Source organism: Lutra lutra, chromosome 1, assembly GCF_902655055.1.
Source record: "Lutra lutra chromosome 1, mLutLut1.2, whole genome shotgun sequence".
Taxonomy (NCBI): domain Eukaryota; kingdom Metazoa; phylum Chordata; class Mammalia; order Carnivora; family Mustelidae; genus Lutra; species Lutra lutra.
The window spans coordinates 194,041,464-194,061,970 of record NC_062278.1 but is presented as its reverse complement, the minus strand read 5'-3'; positions in this window follow the sequence as shown (position 1 = coordinate 194,061,970).

Below are 20,507 nucleotides of genomic sequence, written 5' to 3'. Positions count from 1 at the left end.
GGTGTCAGTAGGGTTTGTTCCTTTTTGGAAGCTCTGAGGGAAGTACTTTTCCTTGCCCTCTTCCCAGCTTCCAGTTCTTGCTAGAAATCCTTGCCATTCTTTGCCCTGTAGATTTATTGCTCCTATTTCTGCCTCTGTTTTCACATGGTATCTCCCTGTGTGTCTCTGTCTTCATACAGCATTCCCTTCTCCCTGTGTCTGTGTCCAGATTTTCCTTATTTTACGAAGACACCAGTCCCTGAATTAGGACCCACCATCCCCAAGCCTGTTTATAACCCTGTTAATATTTAAAAATAGTATCAGGGGTGCCTGGGTGGCTCAGTCAGTTGGGCAATCTACGCTTGGTTTGGGCTCAGGTCATGATCCCAGAGTCCTAGGATCGAGCCCTGCGTTAGGCTCTGCGCTCAGTAGGGAGTCTGCTTGAGGATTCTCTTCCTCTCCCTCTGTCCATCCCACACGTACCCACATTCTCTCTCGTTTTTGTTCTAAAACAAGTTCTGGAAAAAAAAATAATTAAAAGCATATAGTTATGGGTTGAATTGTATCCATCAGAAAGATATTTCAAAGTCCTAACCCCCTGAATCTGAGAATGTGACCTTACTTGGGAATACCTTTGCAGATGTAATCAAGCTAAGATTAGGTTAGACACATACATGGATATATATTTACATATTACATATTAATTAGTACACTGTAACTTTCTGTCCTGGTTCTTCGTTCTCTATCCCCATCCTGCCCAGAGACATCCAAGCAGGAAAACTGGGATTCCTCCCTTGAGGACTCCTTCTCATCACCTGGATGATTCTGTCTCATTAATATCTCTCAATCCAAGCCCTCCTTTCAGCCTTCTTGGGCTATGGTTGGGTCCAAGCACTCATTATCTCTTACCTGCACCATTGTAATCACTCACTAATTAGTCCCCTGGCATCCAGTCTTGACCCCTGAAATCCATCACTTCCAGGATAACTAGAGTTATTTATATAAAATGCAAATTAGATAAGTTGCTCTGCCACATACAATTCTGCCTTGCCTTCTTCCCCTCCAGTTCTTCAATTTATACATCCCATCCTCATTACCTACCCTAACCCATCTCTTCAGCCTTATCTCTTGCCTCTCCTGGCCTTCAACACTAAACTACTAACATCAGTGGATTGCAGATGCTGTTCACACTTCCTTTCCTCTGTTCTGCTCTCCTCTCTGAGGAATGTCCTGCCTCTGTCTAACTTCTATCAACCTTCAGGATGTATTCCAAGTGGGCATGTTCTCCATGAAGCCTCTCTATCTCTGGCAAAGCAAAGGGTTTTTCATATGTGTGGCCCAAGAACCTTGAGCACACTGGTCTCTTAAACTTTCCCATATATATTAAATACCAAATTCTATCTGTCTTTCTGTTGATAAGCACTTGAACGATGAATGTCATATATTTTAAACCATCCCTGGCACAAAGCAGGTGCTAAAGAAATGTTGGTTGAGTAAACAAAGGAAGAGATACTTTATTATTCAAGAATTTCCATAAACTGTTAATAAACAAGAGAATAAATGACTAAGTGACTATTTAGTTTTATTTTAATAACATCACAAAACACTTATTTTATATAGATCGGGGTTTCTCAACTTTGGCCCTATTGATACTTGGGCCAGATAATTCCTTGTTGCAGGAGCTGTCTTGAGTATTATAGGATGTTTAGAAGCATCTCTGGCCTCTACCTATAGACAACAGTAGCTCTTAGTCTCTAACTGTGACAACGAAAATGTCTACAAACATTGTCAAATATCCTGGGAGGGGAAGGGAAGACAAAATTCAAAAAGCACAGACTGAAGTTCAATATATATTTTGAATTTCATAACACCTGTAAAGACAGGAATTTCCATAACATTTCATTTTGTCCCTCGGGATATCAATTAGGCTTTGTAAAAGAGAATCTGCCATAGTTTATCATATGTTTTTAAAGACATTTAAGGGGCACTTGAGTGGCTCAGTTGGTTGAGTGCCTGACTCTCAATTTCAGATTGGGTTGTGATCTCAGAATGATGGGACCAAGCCCTGCATCGGCCTCTGCACCCAGTAGGAGTCTGCTTCTCTCACTCTCCCTCTGCTGCTCCCCCGACTCACACTTCCTCTCTCTAAAATAGATGGATGAATCTCTATATAAATACATACTTACATACATAAAGGCATTTAAATCAGCTGTATGTAAAACTTTTAAGAGTTTTTCTGATATAATTATCTTGTAAAAAGATGAGATCATGTCATTTATTATTCTATAAAAATGTAGGTTTGGTTTTTTAAGTATAATATAAAATATAATTTTAATTTGAAAGATGGTCTTCTCTAGCTATAAGAGAAGGAAGGAGGGAGAGAAGGAGGAGAGGAAAGAGAGAGGACTGTTTTACTGTATTTTTTTTTTTCCTTTAAGTAAGCTCTGCACCCAACATGGGGCTTGAACTCCTGGCCATGAGATCAAGAGTCACATGCTACCCCAACTGAGCCAGCCAGGCACCTCAAGAGAGAATTGTTTTAATCCAAAACAATCTAGGAGGGAACTTTTTTATATTAACTCCCCATTTTATTTGCTCTCCCTCTGATTCTAATTCACTGTTACAGACCAGGGTGGTCAACATTAAATAAAGAACAGGACTATGTTACACAGCCCAGTCAGGTGAAGGTCAGTCCAATACACTGCCTGACAGAGAGTCTGCAATGTGCCAAGTTGTCTACTATTCACAAACACACCAAACATGAAAACCATACTAAAACATTTTAGAAGTTCTGTGAGTGAAAAGAAGTAGCTCCTATGGGCCAGGAATTATCAACTTTTAAAAATGAGCCACACAAACATGATCTCTTTTCTCTGAAAGTTTATGGTCTAGTAAGTAGAGATAAAAGATTAATGAAATAGTCACACTGGTGGGGGTATAATTTAGAAACTGTATAAATAAATGCTATGAAGTAAAGTGATTAAGGAACATGATCTAAACTTGAAGTGACACTGGATTTGAGACATGAAAAAGAAATCTAAGAAATTAACTAAAAGAGACAGAAGAAAAGTATCTGAAGGTGAAGGGACAGCATGAGTAGATGCCCTTAGCTGGAGGAAACGTGTCAGGGACTGAGTGAAGAGAAGAGTAGAGCCTATTGGAGCTGGGGGAGGGGGGTTGGGGGAAGGTGGGGCAAGGCAACTAGGCAGGGCCTTTTGAGCTGTGTTGAGAGCAGATGGAAAGGTCATCAACTGATGTAGGTGGAAGAAATCACTCTGGCCGTGATGTGGAGAATGGACAGGTAAAGTATGCAGGGAGACAAGCATCTGGCCAACATCAACATCCTTATTGTTCCCCGAAAGCTCAAGCCAAATACTCCCTGTTCTACAATGTGGGTGAATCTTGAAAACATCATGCTAAGTGAAAGAAGCCAGTCACAAAAGGCCACATAGTGCACAATTTCATTTATAGGAAAAATCAAGATAGGCAAACCCATAAAAATGGAATGTAAATGAGTGACTGCTAGGGGACAGACACAGTGAGAAGGGATGGGTGACTGCTAATGGGTACTGGGTTGCTTTATGGGGAAATTAAAACGTTTTTGAATTAGATAGTGGTGATGGCTGCACAACCATGTGAATATGCTGAAAGCCAATGAATTGAACACTTTATAAGGGTGGATTTTATGGCATGTGAATTATATCTCAATAAAGCTATTACCAAAAAAAAAAGCCTTCTTATTATGCCTTGGGAGGAACCAGGTTCTAAATTCCTAGGTAAAAACAAGGTTAAGAGCTGACTTTTCAAATTCTTAATTTTAAAGTCATGTTCTTTAAAATGATCCTTGCATTCTAAAATTCAATTAGCTGAAATATAAGAATTATGTTGAAATAGAGGCATTTAAACAAGAGCTGCTGATCAATGATTTAGAGAGAGCCCCATAATTCCCAAATCATAGTTTTTGTTAAGAAAAATTATAAAACACCAGCCACTGGGGATTAGATCAATTGGAATTTTACTATTTTGTCAATTCATTCAAATAGTGGATTTTAAATTTCTGCACGATTTTCATTTTCTACCCAGACAGCCACTTAGCAGATATGTGATATCAATCTTGATTTCCAGCCTCAAGCTTTCTCTATGAATTTAATGGGGGAAGTAATTGTGCAAGAATGTGTTTTAAAACACAAATCTCAACTACCCTATTATTACATTTACAGCTGATTACCGTGTGAATTACTTTTATGCTATGTAGAATATCACTAACACTGTTCTATCAAGGGGTACAGTATAAAATGTAAGATACATGGAATAGCCTTTAATAGTGATGACACTGGCTAATATTTATTTTTAAATTCATATTTGCATTAAAATTATTATCTAGAAAAAAGAACTAATGTGAGAGGTCCCTTTCTACACTAGGACTCTTTTTGGTATAAGTGACAGAAAATCCAACTCAAAACAATGTAAGTGAAAATATAATTTAACAGCCTTCTTAACTGTAAAGTTCAAAGGTGATGCTACCTTCAGGCACAGCTGGACTGGTTTTCTGCAAATTGTGAATTACAAATTTTCTGCAAATTTCCCCACTCGCCAAACTCAACCAGAAGACAGAAAGTGCAGGAACTTTGCCCATTCAAGTCAGCCTTTGGAACAGACTCCAAATTCATTTCATTTTTATACTCCAGGTTTTCCAGTTTTCTGCAAATTTGTTTTATTTTCATGCTCAAGGTGCCTTTCCTGATGGGAACAGCAGCTCCTCCTTTCTCTCTGCCTTCATTCTTGGCAAAAGTGTCGTCTCTCTCAGGTTCTAACCAAGCCATGTGTTCAGTTTGGGACCAACCACCATAGCCAGCAGGACTGGGCATATTGATTAACTCAGGCCTGGGTCACATGTTCAGCCTTGCAGGACAGAATCCCACTGCAACCCTACGGGCTTTCAGTAGGGGGTGGATAAGCATGGATGCAAGTAATGCTGCTAGGAAAAACAACAACAACAACAACAACAACAACAACAATGGAAGCTGGAAGGGAAAATAACAAATGTCTGCCAAAGCTTCCAGCTAAAAGATGGGCCAAGGGCAGTGGGTGGGCAAACTGACAATAAGCTAGGAAGTTGAGTGGACCCCTCCTGGGCCATCTTCCTAGCTGACCACCCTTCTCTGCAAATCTCTCCATTTGCCTCATGGGTTGAGCCAATACCTTCCAACTTGCCCCTCTGGCTCCACTCTGCACCTTTCTAACCATACTTTCTGTCCCAAAGGCAGACTTGAATGGACAAGAGTACCAGTTCCTACACCTTTTGACTTCTGTTAAGTTTGGTGAGTGGGGAACCCACAGTAGATCTAAAGGAGGGAGGAAGGGGTCCTTACAGTCGTTACAATCATCAGCCAACCAGTACAGTACCTGTTTACTTCCCCAGCTTTATTGAGATACAATTGACATGTGATATTATGTAAGTTTATGATGTATAACATGATGATTTGACACACATATATATTGCAAAATAATGACTACAAGAAGGTTAGTTAATATATCCTTCACCTCACATAATTACTTTTATTGTTGTGGTGGTGATAAGAATATTTAAGTCTATTCTCTTGGCAACTTTCAAGTATACAATACAGTGTTGTTGAATATTGTCACCATGCTGTAGACTAGCTCCCTTTATGACCACCTTGTCTACTTGAACTTTCCTTCCTGGCTCTGGTAATTGCTCCCCAACTTGTCCTTTCAGGCATAGAGATGATAAGGGCTCCTGGGGTACTACATTTTTTTTTGTAGGTTTCCTAAACCCTGCCAATAGCTTTGAAAATAGTCCCATAATTAAACCCTCCTTGAATTATCATAATTTGAGGGTATCATCTGTTCCCTACTGAGACCCTGAGAGATATAAATATTGAATGTGGTGGACATGCACTTACTGTAAGACCCCACTTTATGTATTATTCCAAATATACACATTTATTCTATGAAATAGGTATTCTTAATCCCTGTTTCATAGAAGAGGGAACTTAGGCTCCCTACAGAGAGATTAAGTAACTTGAGCAAGATCCCATAGTTAGTATGGGACCCAGATGGCACTGGTTTAATTTCTCACTCTGTATGTCCGAAGTGCATTATCTCTGGTCTGGACTATGACTTCCACTCTTGCCTTCTTACAGTTATTCTCCACAGACATCATCTGTTTCATAGATCTGCCAAGCTTGCTATGAGCATTCAAAGAAATAGCAAGCAACAACACATAGTAAAGTGCTTTACAAATGTAGCATATTATTAAGAGTACACTTGTCTTTGTGAACACTGAGCAATGTCTAAAATTGTTGAATCACTCTATGCCTGAAAGTAATACAACACTGGATGTTAACTATACTGGAATTAAAATTTAATATATAAAAATAATAACAATAAAATATAATATAATATACATCTATGTCACTGAATATATATGTAGATCCTCTCGTCCTTCTCACAATTAGATTCCTTGAAGTTGGAGGATCCGAAGGAGACACCAGAGGAATTGAATCTAGGTGTCCAATCTCTCTGCACCCAGCTCATCCATCAACTTCTCCAGGAAGATTTTTCTGATACTCCAGGATAGAGAGGTGACACTCTGTGCTCCATAGTATCTATCCCACCATAGCACTTACCCCATGTAGTATGACTTTTATTTGCCTTCTTTTCTCTACCCTATTCTACACCATGATAATCATCCATTTACTTCTCTGTCTCTTACTAGATTACAAGCTTCCAGAAGGAAAGGTCATAGCTATTATTTTTGTATCACTGGTGTCTGAAACATACATAGGTGCTAAATATGTACCTATTGAACATAGTTCTGAAAAAAACTCAGGCCAAGCATTCCTGAAGATGGGACAATATCAAAGGGATTTCTTCAAGAGAAGGAAGATGAACTATGGTTATTGAGATGACAATCAAACTAAAATTCTATGATTTTGGATAATAGAGCCATAAGCTAGTCAGTAGATATGTTTCTTTCAAGGGTATGGTTTAATAATCTTAAAACCACTTTATGTATTATAGTAGACTCATCCAGAAGAAGAAAAGGGAGAAAACGGGGCAGAAAATTTATTTCAAGAAATAATAGCAGAAAACTTCCCTTATCTGGGGAAGAAAAATAGACATCCAGATTCAGGAGGTACAGAGAACTCCCATCCAAATCAACAAAAGCAGGCCAACACCAAGACAATTAATTACTTTAATTAATTAAAGTAATTAATTAATTAATTAATACTGTAATTAAATTTATAAAACATAACAATAAAGAAAAAAATCTTAAAAGCAACAAGACAAAAGAAGTTCCTAACTTGGGACAGCTGGGTGGCTCAGTCGGTTAAGTGTCTGCCTTTGGCTCAGGTCATGATCCTGGGGTCCTGAGATCGAGCCCCACATCAGGCTCCCCTCCTTGGTGAGGAGACTGCTTCTCTCCCTCTGCCTGCTGACCCCCTACTTGTGCTCTCTCTCACTCTCTCTCTCTATCAAAAAAATAAATAAAATCTTACAAGGGAAGACCCAGAAAGCTAGTTGTAGATTTCCCAAGAGAAACTCAGCAAGCTAGAAGAATGTGATATGACATTTTCAACGTGCTAAATGGGAAAAATCTGCAGCCAAGAATACTCTATCTGGCAAAGCTAAAATTCAGAATAGAAGGAGAGATAAAGAGTTTCCCAGACAAACAAAAACTAAAGGAGTGACCACTAAACCACTAAACCAACCCTGCAAGAAATACTAAAGAGGACGCTTTGAGTAGAAAGGAAAGGCCAAAAGGGGTGTAGAACAAAAAGGAATAGAGAAAATCTCCAGAAACAAAAACAAAACAAGTCATAAAATGGCACTAAATACATATTTATCAATAATTACTATGAATCTAAATGGACTAAACACTCTAATCAAAAGACATAGGGTGTCAAAATGGATAAAAAAAAAAAAAGACACTCATTTTAGACCTAAAGACAGCTGCAGGTGGTAAGTGAAGAAATGGCGAAATATTTATCATGCAAATGGGCATTGAAAGAAAGGTAGAGCAGCAATACTTACATTGGACTAACTGGACTTTAAACGAAAGACTCTAACAAAAGATGAAGAAGGGCACTATATCATAATAAAGGGGACAATCCATCAAGAAGATTTAACAATTGTAAATATTTATACCCTTAACACAGAAGCACCTAAATATATAAAACAATTAATAGCAAACATAAAGGAACTAAGTGATAATAATACAATAATAGTAGGGGACTTTAATACCCCATTTATATCAATAGACAGATCATCTAAACAGAAAATCAAAAAGAAAAAAATGGTTTTGAATGACACATTGGACCAGATGGACTTAACAGATATATGCAGAACATTGCATTCTAAAGCAGCAGAATACACATTCTTGCCAAGTTCACATGGGACATTCTCCAGAACAGATCATATACTAGGTCACAAAACAGGTCTCAACAAGTAGAAAAAGATTGAGATCAAGCCATGCATATTTTCTGACCACAATGCTATGAAACTTGAAGTCAACTACAAGAAAAAATTTGGAAAGACCACAAATACATAGAGGTTAAACAACATACTACCAAACAATGAATGGGACAACCTGGAAATCAAAGAAGAAATAAAAAATACATGGAAACACCTGAAAATGAAAACACAATGGTCTAAAACCTTTGGGATGCAGCAAAAGCAATCCTAAGAGAGATGTATACAGCAATACAGGCCTACAGGCCTATCTTAAGAAGCAAGAAAAAATCTCAAATAAACTGCCCAACCCTATACCTAAAGGAGCTAGAAAAAGACTAACAAATGAGGACTAAAGTCAACAGAACAAGGGAAATAATAGAGATTAGAGCTGAAATAAATAATATAGAAACAAAAAAAAAAAACAGAAGTGTTCAATGAATTATCAAAAAAGAAATTATCAAAAAAGAATTATCAAAAAGAAAAGAAAAGGACCCAAATAAATAAAATCACAAACGAGAGAGGAGAAATAACAACCAACACCACAGAAATAAAATTACAAGAGAATATAAGGCAAAACTATATGCCAACAAATTGGACAACCTGGAAGAAATGGATAAATGTCTAGAAACATATAAACTACCAAAACTGAAACAGAAAGAAATAGAAAACTTGAACTGACCAATAACCAGTAAAGAAATCGAATCAGTAATCAAAAATCTTCCAGGGCCAGATGGCTTCGTATGTGAATTTTACCAAACATTTAAAGAAGAGTTAATACCTATTCTTCTCAAACTACTCCAAAAATAGGAATGGAAGGAAATGTCCAAATTCAGTCTATGAGGTCAGCATTACCCTGACACCAAAACCAGATAAAGGTTCCACTAAAAAAGAGAACTAGAGGCCAATATCCCTGATGAACATGAATGCAAAACCTTTCAATAAAATACTAGCAAATTGAATCCAATGGTACATTAAAAGAATCATTCACCTTGATCAAGTGGGATTTATTCTTGGGTTCAATATTCACAAATCAATCAATGTGATACACCACATTAATAAAAGGATAAGAACCATATGATCCTCCTCAATAGATACAAGCCTGTGGTTCAATATTCACAAATCAGTCAATGTGATACACCACATTAATAAAAGGATAAGAACCACATCATCCTCTCAATAGATGCAGAGAAAGCATTTAACAAAGTACAACATCCACTCATGTGAAAACCCTTAATAAAGTAGGGTTAGAGGGAACAGATACAAACATAATAAAGGCCATATGTGGAAAACCTACAGCTAATACCATCCTCAATGAGGAAAAACTGAGAGCATTCCCTCTACGATTAAGAACAAGCTAGGAATGTCCACTCTGACCACTGTTATTTAACATAGTACTAGAAGTCCTAGCCACAGCAATCAGACAACAAAAATAAACAAAAGGTATTCAAATTGGCAAAGAAGAAGCAAAACTTTCACTAATTGCAGACAGCATGATACTCTATATAGAAAACCCAAAAGACTTCACTAAAATATTTCTAGAATTGGTATTTGAATTCAGGGAAGTTGCAGGTTACAAAATCAATGTACAGAAATCTGTTGCATTTCTATATACTGATAATGAAACAGTGGAAAGAGAAGTTGAGGAATTAATCCCATTTACAATTGCACCAAAACCTGTAAGATACCTAGGAATAAACCTAACCAAAAAGGTAGAAATCTATACTCTAATCACTGATGAAAGAAATTGAAGATGACACAAAGAAATGGAAAGATATTCCATGTTCATGGGTCAGAAGAGCAAATATTATTAAAACCTCTATATTACCCAAAGCAATCTATACATTTAATGCAATCTCTATCAAAACGCCAACAGCATTTTTCACAGTTAGAATAAACAATCCTAAAATTTGTATGAAACCACAGAAGACCCCGAACAGCTGAAAGCAACTTTGAAAAAGAAAAGCAAAGCTGGAGGCATCATAATTCCAGACTTCAAGTTATATTACAAAGCTGTAGTGATTAAGATAGTATGGTACTGGCACAAAAATAGACACCTAGGTCAATGGAACAGGACAGAAAATTCAGAAATGGACCTACAATTATACACTCAATCTTTAACAAAGATTATTGGAAAAAAGACAGTTTCTTCAAATGGTGTTGGTAAAACTATACAGCAATATGCAAAAGAATGAAACTCAACTGCTTTCTTACATCATACACAAAAATAAATCCAAAACGAGTTAAAGATCTAAATGTGAGCCAGGAAACCATTAAAAACTTACAGCATGATATAGGCAGTAACCTCTTTGACCATTAGCCATAGCAACATTTTTCTAGATGTATCTCCTGAAGCAAGGGAAACAAAAGCAAAAATAAACTATTGGGACTTCATCAAAATAAAAAACTTCCGTGCAGTGAAGGAAAAAAATCAATAAAACTAAAACTGCAAATGACATATCTGATGACGTTTTAGTATTCAAAATCTATAAAGAACTTAAAAACTCAAAACCTAAAAAACAAATAATCCAGTTAAAAAATGAGAAAGCATGAATGGACATTTCCCCAAAGAAGATGGCCAACAGACACACGAAAAGATCCTCAACATCACTCATCATTGGCGAAATACAAATCAAAACTATAATGAGGTATCACATCGTTTCTCGGCCTTTTGGCTAAGATCAAGTGTAGTATAATGAGGTATCACCTCACACTAGTCAGAATGGCTAAAATTAACCACATAAGAAACAACAGAGGATGTGGAGAGAGGGGAACACTCTTACACTGTTGCTGAAAATGCAAACTGGTGCAGCCACTCTGAAAACAGTTTGGAGGTTCCTCCAAAAGTTAAAAATGGAACTATCCTAGGATCCAGCAATTGCACTACTAGGTGTTTACCCAAAGAATACAAAAACAGTGATTCAAAGGAATACTTACACCCCAATGTTTATAGCAGCATTATCAACAGAAGCCAAATTATGAAAAGAGCCCAAATGTCCACTAACTGATGAATGGATAAAGATGTGGTACACACACACACACACACACACACACACACACGACTATTATTCGACCATTAAAAAAATTGAGTGAAAGAGTATTATGTTAAGTGAAATAAGTCATTCAGAGAAAAACAAATACCATAAGATTTCACTCCAATGCAGAATTTAAGAAACAAAACAAATAATCATAGGAGAAAAAAAAAAGATAGAGGCAAACCAAGAAACAGAATCTTACCCATAGAGAACAAGCTGATTACCAGAGGGAGGGCGGTGGGGAGGATAGGTTAAATAGTGATTAAGGGGATTAAGGAGGGCACACCTCACTTGTGAGGAGCACCAGCTATCATGCATAAGTGCTGAGCCATTAAATTGTACACCTGAAACTAATATTACTGTATGTTAACTAACTGGAATTTATTAAATAAAGACTTTAAAAAACTTACCTTAAGTAGTTTCTACTAACACTGATCAAATAACTAAATATGTTGTAAATAACAAGACACAGGCCATTCGCTGTTGGACAAAAGGCATTAGGGCAACAACTGATGGAATCTGAAAAAGGAGTTTACTGTAGTTAATGCTATCATAGCAATGTCAGTTTCCTGATTCAGATCATTGCACTGTGATTATATAAGATATTAGCATCAGAAGAAGTTGGGTGAGGGATAATGAAACTTTTCGGACTATTTTAAAAACTTTACTATAATTTAAAATTAGTTCAAAATGCCACTGTCTTATGCCATATTCTTTTAAAGCCATACTCTTAGAATCTAAATAAGTGATAAAATTCACCATAAAGTTCACAGAGTGTAACATATTAATAGCTTGCTATGTTATTCAGAATCATAGACTTTACAGTTGGGATATGAGCTTGGCAGTCACAGTCCATCATTCTCCTCTTGAGGAAACCCCTTGGTATTGTCCCTGACAGCCTAAAGCCTTTGCTGGGACATCTCCGGGGATGGCAGTGTACCACAGCCCCATAAATGAATTGTGAAAGAAGAGCTTGAATTGCTAGAAATGTCCTACTCTTTCTATCCACCAAGCTGAAATTGATCTCTTCTTGATTCTTTGGACCCATAAGATGACACTTCGGTACATAAAGAGTCATCGCCCCTCCTCCTGTGGATTTTCTTCCTTAAGCAAAACACCCTCAATCCCTCACCCTTTCCAGCTGACATAATGATGTTCTAGCAGGGGGCTCTGATGCTTCGACAGGACCATTTCTGAATTTTATCTTCAACCACAGAACTCTTCCTCAAAGAAATTCTTATGGAAGTCAATATGTAAAATAGAGGTAAGTAAAATTCCTTTGCTGGAGGTAGTGGGGGAGGGTCCCGAGGACTATCCAATTCCCACACACCCTGCCATCCCTACTGGTGCTTAAAGTCCATCCTTGGAACTTCAAAAAACTTCCAAAATATGTCATAAACTCCTCCTTAAACCAAAAACAAACTTTTTCTTAAACCGAACCAAAGGTTTGAAAGAACACTGAAATCTCAGGTCCCAAGGCAGGTTTGTGGGGGTGAAGTTTTAGGGTACATGCTTTCTACTGTGCACAAATTACACCATGCGGACTATCCCTGACTGTAGGATGACACATGGTTTCGATTATAACAACGAAGGCTTTATATGTATTAATTCAAGGACCAACTGATGTAGGTATTAGGATCATCCCACTTTATAGATGAGAAAACACGAGCATGAAGGCAAACCAACTTACTCAAGGTCAATAGAAGTGACAGAACTAGGCTTTTAACCTAGATCTCTCAGGCTCTCAACAATGCCCTTCACCACTATACTCTCCTGCCCTTCTGGAACAGAAATCCAGAAGGATGAGACCCCAGCCCTCTCATCTCTTGTACACTTGTTACTTTACAATTTGGAAGTTGTCCTGGAGTGGATCCAACAGGGAATCTGTCATCATAAACAGTGTGTCTGTGACATCAAGGCTCAACAATATAACTCACATCCCTTTCCTTGGATATACCTAAGTTTATTTATTTTTCTTAAAGATTTTACTTATTTATTTCACAGAGAGAGAGAGCACAAGCAGAGGGAGCAGCAAGCAGAGGGAAAGGGAGAAGCAGACTCCCTGCTGAGCAGAGTCCAACATGAGGTTCCATCCCAGGTCCCAGAGATCATGACCTGAGCAGAAGGCAGAGCTTAACCAACTAAGCCACCCCGGTGCCCCATTTAAACTTAGTAAAACCTAAGTTTAAACGGCATTACTTGGCAATGTAATTGCTCTGAGGTCCTGAGGATTAAGGACTCTCAGATTGGCTGGTCCGTACACAAGGGTGGTCTGCAGACATGTTCAGGTGGATGCCCAGCAGGATGGTGGTTCATACCAAGCCCAAGAGCCACTTGTGGTTCTGACCTGTGGCTGTTTTATCCTTTCAGGAAGGGCAGAAGCTTCATAAGCCTTAGTCAGCAGCCTCTCTTCCTCAAGCAAGGATGGAATGGCAGCTGTCTGTTGTTATTGCCTGTCTGGCATCTGTGCTCCCTTTGTTGATAATAACACATGTTTCCTTTTAATGGAAACCTCCCACCCCCACCCTTCACTGGGCTTTGGGTCACCAGACCTCACTTCCCCAGCTCTACCTCAGTGCAGATACCTGGCTGAGCAATCAGCAGATTCCCGTTTCCATGTGATCCAAACTAGATCAACGAGACCCAATAACAGGACAGCTGTTGGAACCACTGGAGAAGACATCTCCCTTTTCCCTAGGGCTTCTCAGTAAAGAGGTTGTAAATTTTGTAAATTCAGCAGCCACCTGGTCACCAGGAGACAACCGGCCAGATACTGAAGCCAAGAAGAGGGGGATAAAGCCAAGAGATAAAAAGAAACAGATTTCCAGAAATCTTCCCAGACAGAGCATCCTGCTGCGCCTAGGGAAAGACTTGTTACATTTATGTGAACTTATTTTTTTTTCCTCAGCACTGATCTAACACACTATATATTTTACTTATTTGTCTTACTTATTTTCTCTCTCCCCAGAAAAAATTTAAACACCGTAAAGACAGAACTTTTGTGTATTTGTTCATAGCTCTATCTGGAATGGTCCTTGGAATGACCCTGGAACCTAGTCGGTGCTAGGAATGAATTTGTGGAATGAATGAATGAAAGAACATCAAGTGAAATAGTTCTAAATGCTTTTGACCGTTATAGAAAGGGCTCTTCTAGAGAGAGATAGGATGGAAACTCTCCCTGTGACCCAACATGAGGCAATTTCTCTCTCAATGTCAAACATCCATTCAATAAACATTTATTGAGCATTTACTTATGGTAGTCATTCTGCTAAACACAAAGATAAATAAAAACGCAATCCCTCCTCTCCAAGAGCTATCAGTCTGCAGCTACCAGCCCTCCCCCCAACAGCTAGTAAACATGGTAGGAGAACAACCAGCTTTGGAGTATGAACATAACATCCATCCACAGGAAGACAGGGTGCCACTCTCTCTCTGTCTCCCTCTGTCTCCATCTGTCTCTCTGTCTCTCTCCCTATTTACAGGCTGACCTGCAAACTCAGAAGGAGGAGTCATAAATACCCCAGTCTGGAAACTGGCTACAAAGAAAGACAAAGATACAGCTTAATTAAGAAGAGACCAGGAGAAATAACAACTTAAAAAAAAATCAATAAAAACTAAACTCAAGTTTATGTGGCAGTGGTGAAGCTGACTCAATACTTGACATTCACTCCCTTTAGGTTGCAGGGAAGCAATTGCTACTAATTTGAAAAGACTGTAGGGATACATGTAGCAGTGAGGGGGCAGGACTCTCAGAAAGAACAGCAGGTCTGACAGACCGTCCTCATAGGGCCAGAACCGTGTCTCCTTCAGGATCCAAGGTTCTTAGACATCTGGCTATCTCTGTCTTCTCAACGGGAGCCTGCAGCGGTCGCCTCTTAGAGGCTGCTGTTAGCATGACAGCCGCCCTTGGTTTGCTTCTCTTGACTTTATTTTTCCTTCCTTTCTTCCTTTCCCCTCTTTGTTCCCCCCTCTACAGAACACCCTCCCTTCCTACCTCCCCTCCTTCTTTCTTTATTTAGCTTATTTATAATTGACATATTTAAAATTCAGAGTATAAGTTTTGATATACGTTTACACCCACGAATCCATCAGGATCAAAAGAGTAAACATCTGTCACCCCTCAAATTTCCAAAACCCCTTTTAATCATCTTCCCTGCCCTTCCCTCCTCCCACCCTCAATCCTCAGCAATTACGGATATGCTTTCTGTCACTATAGATTATTTTGTAAAATTTTCAATCGAAGTGATCATACAGTATGTGCTCCTTTTCTCTGGTTTCTTCTGTTAATACTGATTTTGAGATTCATCCATGACATTGGATGTCTTTTTTTTTTTTTTAAGATTTATTTTTCAAGAGAGGGAGGATGTGGCGCATGGGTGTGTGCACACACAAGTTGGGGGAGGAACAGAGGAGGAGAATCTCAAGCAGACTCCCCATGAGCGTGGAGCCCAATGTGGGGCGCTCAATCTCACAACCCCAATATCATGACATAAGCTGAAACCAAAAGTCAGATGCTCAACTGACTGAGCCACCCAGGTACCCCAACAGTCCATTCCTTTTTACTACTAAGCTGTATCCCATCATATATACCACAATTTGTTTATCCATTTACTTGTTGATGGATATTTTGATTTTTTTTTTTTTTTTTAGTTTTTAGCTATTATGAATAAAACTGCTGTGAACGTTTGTGTACAAGTTTCTGTACAGACATATGTTTTCACTGAGATTGGGTAAAAAAGCCGGGAGTAGTATGGATGGTCTTATACTAAGTGCATAATTAAGTTTGTTTTTGTTTTTTAACTGCCAAACTCTTTTCCAAAGTGGGTGTGCCATTTGACATCCCTGCAGCAGTATATGAGAGTTTCAGCTGTCCCATGATGGCATGTCCATTTTTTTAACTTCAGCTATTCTAATAGGTGTGATGGTATTTACCTGTGGCTTTGATTTGCTTTTCTTTAATGAATAGTAATGTCCAGCATCTTTTCATGTGCTTAATTTGCCATCCATATATCTTAGGTGAAGTATCCGTTCAAATCTTTGCCCACTTCTTAAATTAGGTTGTTTTTCTTACTGTGCTTTGAGAGTTCTTTGTATAATCTAGACACAAATGTTTCCTCATATATATAATTTGCAAATATTTGCTCCCAGTTTGTGGTTTACTTTCTTATTCTCTTAAATGCATTTTTTAAAAATAGCAGAAATTTTTTATTTTTTTGAAATATTTTATTTATTTATTTGAGAGCATAAGCAGGGGCAAGGGGATGCAAAAGGAGAGGTGAAGCAGACTTCCTGCTGAGCAGGGAGCCAGACACAGAGCTCAATTCCATGACCCTGAGATCATGACTTGAGCTGAAGGCAGATGCTTCACTGAGTGAACCACCCAGATACCCCAGAAAATTTTAATTGATGAAGTCCAATTTATTAACTTTATTATGGTTTGTGCTTTTGATATTATATATAAAACACCTGCCTAACCCAAGGTCACAAGATTTCCTTCTGCTTTTTTATAGAAGTGTTATGGTTTGGGGGCTTATATTTAAATCTATGGATTATTTTGAGTCAATCTGGGTCTATAGTATGAGGTATGGATTGGATTTCACATCACTGCATACAGATATACAAACATTCCAGCATAATTTTGAGGGAATACTATTAATTTTCCATTGAACTGCCTTTGGAATGGCCTTTGTCAAAAAAAATTCTTTTGATTGGGCACCGAGGTGGCACTTTCAGTTTAGCATCTGACTCTTGGTTTCTGCTCAAGGATGCGATCTCAGAGTCATGAGATTGAGCCCCATGTTGGACTCCACACTCAGTACAGAGTGTGCTTGACTTTCTCTCTCCCTCTCCTTCTACCCCTTCCCCATCCCCATGCTCATGTGCATGTGCACTCTCTCTCTCTCTAAAAATAAATAAATTAATTAATTAATTAATTAATATAAATTTAAATATATTTAAATACTTTTGACTAAATATGTGGAGGTCAATTTCTGGACTCTGTATTCTGTTCCATTGATCTATTTGTCTATCTTGGCCCAATACCACACTGTCTTGATTACTATAGTCTTATAACATCTGATAATATTAGTCATCCAACTCCTTTTTTATAGAGTTATGATTATGATTATTGATTATTATTATTTTGGCTCCTTAACAAAACATTCTGTTGGAATTTTAATTGGGATTACATAGACTCTATAGTTTCGTTTAGGGAGAATCAGTGTTTTAACAATGAGTCATTCAATCCATGTGAATCTCTCTCCCTTTATTTATATCCTCTCTAGCTCGTCTCAGCAATGTTCTGCAGTTTTCAGTGTATAGGTCTGGAACATCTTTTGTCAAATTTATGACTAAGGATTTCATTTTTTCTGATGCTGTCGTAAATAGCATTGTTTTTGTAATTTTACTTTCCGATTGTTTGTTGCTAGTGGAGTTTTTGTTTCCTTTCTATTTAGAGCAGATCTCATAAAGCCAGGCCATCCTACAAGGTGCTATCCTGAGTGGCTGTCTTAGGTGAGGGATCAGACCAGTCTAACCAGCCACAGCTAAGACTCCAGAATCATTTCATAGAGAGCATGCCCCTTGCCCACCTGAATTAGCCTATGGTCACGGACCCTCAGCAAGGATAACCAATTCCATACACAGGATGAAATTATCACTAACAAGCCAGTGAAAAGATATGAACCAAATGTTAATTTTGTGCTTTGAAATTTTGCCTAGGGAACATCACTATGGCTGTGGAAAGAACCAGCAAAAGAGAATCTTGCACTAGAAGTTAAGTATTTATTTCTGCTGGCATCTCTAAATACAACCATATGGTCCTAGAGGCCAGAGTGTTACAAATTCCACCTGTTGCAGGAAAATCTAAATTCTTAGGAGACCATATATCTAATGATGCATCCCAGACCTTTAACTTACACTCTGGTCTGTCAACAACTCAGCTTTTATCTGGTCTGCTAAGCATAGAAGGCAAGACAGTCCACTGAAGAGGGGATGAGTAAATAACAGGTATCACCAGCGAACTCCTATTTTTGAGGGGATTTAGAATTTTGTAACTAAGCCACTGTCCACCAAAAGCAGGACATCTGAAACCCAGAGCAAATTTTATTTTTGTAAAAGATTTTATTTATTTGAGAAAGAAAGAACACAAGAAGGGGGAGGGTCAGAGGGAGAAGCAGACTTCCTGCTAAGCAGGGAGCCTGATGCAGGACTCAATCCTGGGACTCTGGGATCATGACCGGAGCCAAAGGCAGTCGCTCAATCAACTGAGCCACCCAGGTGCGCCCCAGAGCAATTTTTAAAATTTTAAAGGAAGGCATTTCTAAGCCCAGGTTATTCGTGAATTAGGATGTTTTTCAGCACAGCTCCTATGCTATGTTTTTGTCTCTTCTTTGTTTCATTCATTCATTCAATCATTCATTCACTTATTCATTTCTTTTTCACCCAGTAGACATCCATGAAGAATTACATTGGGTCTCAATGCCAGGGTAGTGGGTGGGAGGGAGGGAGGGAGTACTGAGATGCGTAATACAGGATTCCTGCTCATAAGCAGGGGAAACCCACACACCAGTACCATTTGAATAAAGATACAAGGTGGAGTATTTGGCACTGTGATTTGTCACATACAAGACCCTATTTCGATGTTCAGTATTTTATAGCTTTGGAAGAGATAATGCTATGGAGAGCTAAGAAAGGCCACATAGAGGATGCAGGAGGGTTCAGTCTGGTTTTACAGGTGAACAGGCTTTACTTTACTAGGAAAGAGTACACATAAGGAGTCTCTGTTTTTGCCCATCTACTTCACTGAAGAGCTTAGTGTGTTATGTTGGAAGGAAATTACAGAAGAGGCTGTGGTGGAGGGATGTGGTCAATCGTCTTCTCCAAAGATGGCACATTTCTCATGAAGAGATGGATTCTAATTCCCCGCCCTGGAACATGAGTTGGCTTTTGTGACAATTTCAACCAAGATACTATGGCAGACAGGATGCTAATTACAAGATTAGGTTACAAAATTCCATTTCTGCCCTTTTCCCCAGAAAGCTCCAGCTAGAGCCCTGAGCTACTACTGTGTATGTACTTCCACTGCCTTGGGGGTGCCATGTGGTGAGGAAGCCCAACCTTGTCACTACAGACACTCCACAGGGGGACCTGAGATGACACAAAGAAAGAGAAATGGCCAGCCAGCCCACAACTGCTCCAGCTCCAGCCACCTCTCATTACATGAGACACTCCTAGCCAAAAGAGCTCAGTCATGTCTTTCTCATATTTCTGACCCAAAGAAATGATGAGGGGGGGTGTACCTGGATGGCTCAGTCAGATAACTGCCTGCCTTCCTGGGATCAACCCCACGTCTGGCTCCTGGCTCTGTGGGAAGGCTGCTTCTTCCCCTTTCCCCCTGCTTGCTCTCCCAATCTCTCTCAAATATAACTAAATTAAATTTTAAAAGAGGAACAATGAAAGGTAAGGAAATTACTTTTGTTGCTTTAATTCACTAAGTTTCAGGGTGATTTCTTACACAGAAATAGATAACCAGAGAAGGGAGATAAGTGACTCAGCTGTTTTCTTTTTATTCATTTCATATCAGATTTGGATTTGGTGAAATTGCCAGACTGGGGGCTGATTGGGACCTTGAGACAAGACTGACCCTCCAAGTGCAAAAGACATAAGCAGGTTAAACCCAAGAGCAGGAGTAGAATCTAGATAATTGGTAAGAGATATAGTAGAGGACCAGGCCCTACTAAGCCTGGAGGACAAGAGAGAATCACCGTTGAAGCAAGGTTGCTGCTAAACTGAGAACCAAAGCAAGGACTCGCACATGGGGGGCAAAAGCAGGGGACTCACTGCTCAAACCAGCAGCAGAGTCACATGAAAATAAACGAGAAGTAAAGCTTCAAGATGAACAAGAAGTGGATGTGATGCTGAGTTGAGAAACTTTGGACACAGTGTTTCTCCCAACTACGGAAGCTAAAATGTTCTGAGCTTTTAGTGATGTGGGGCCTGTGATCCCACCTGGAGGGT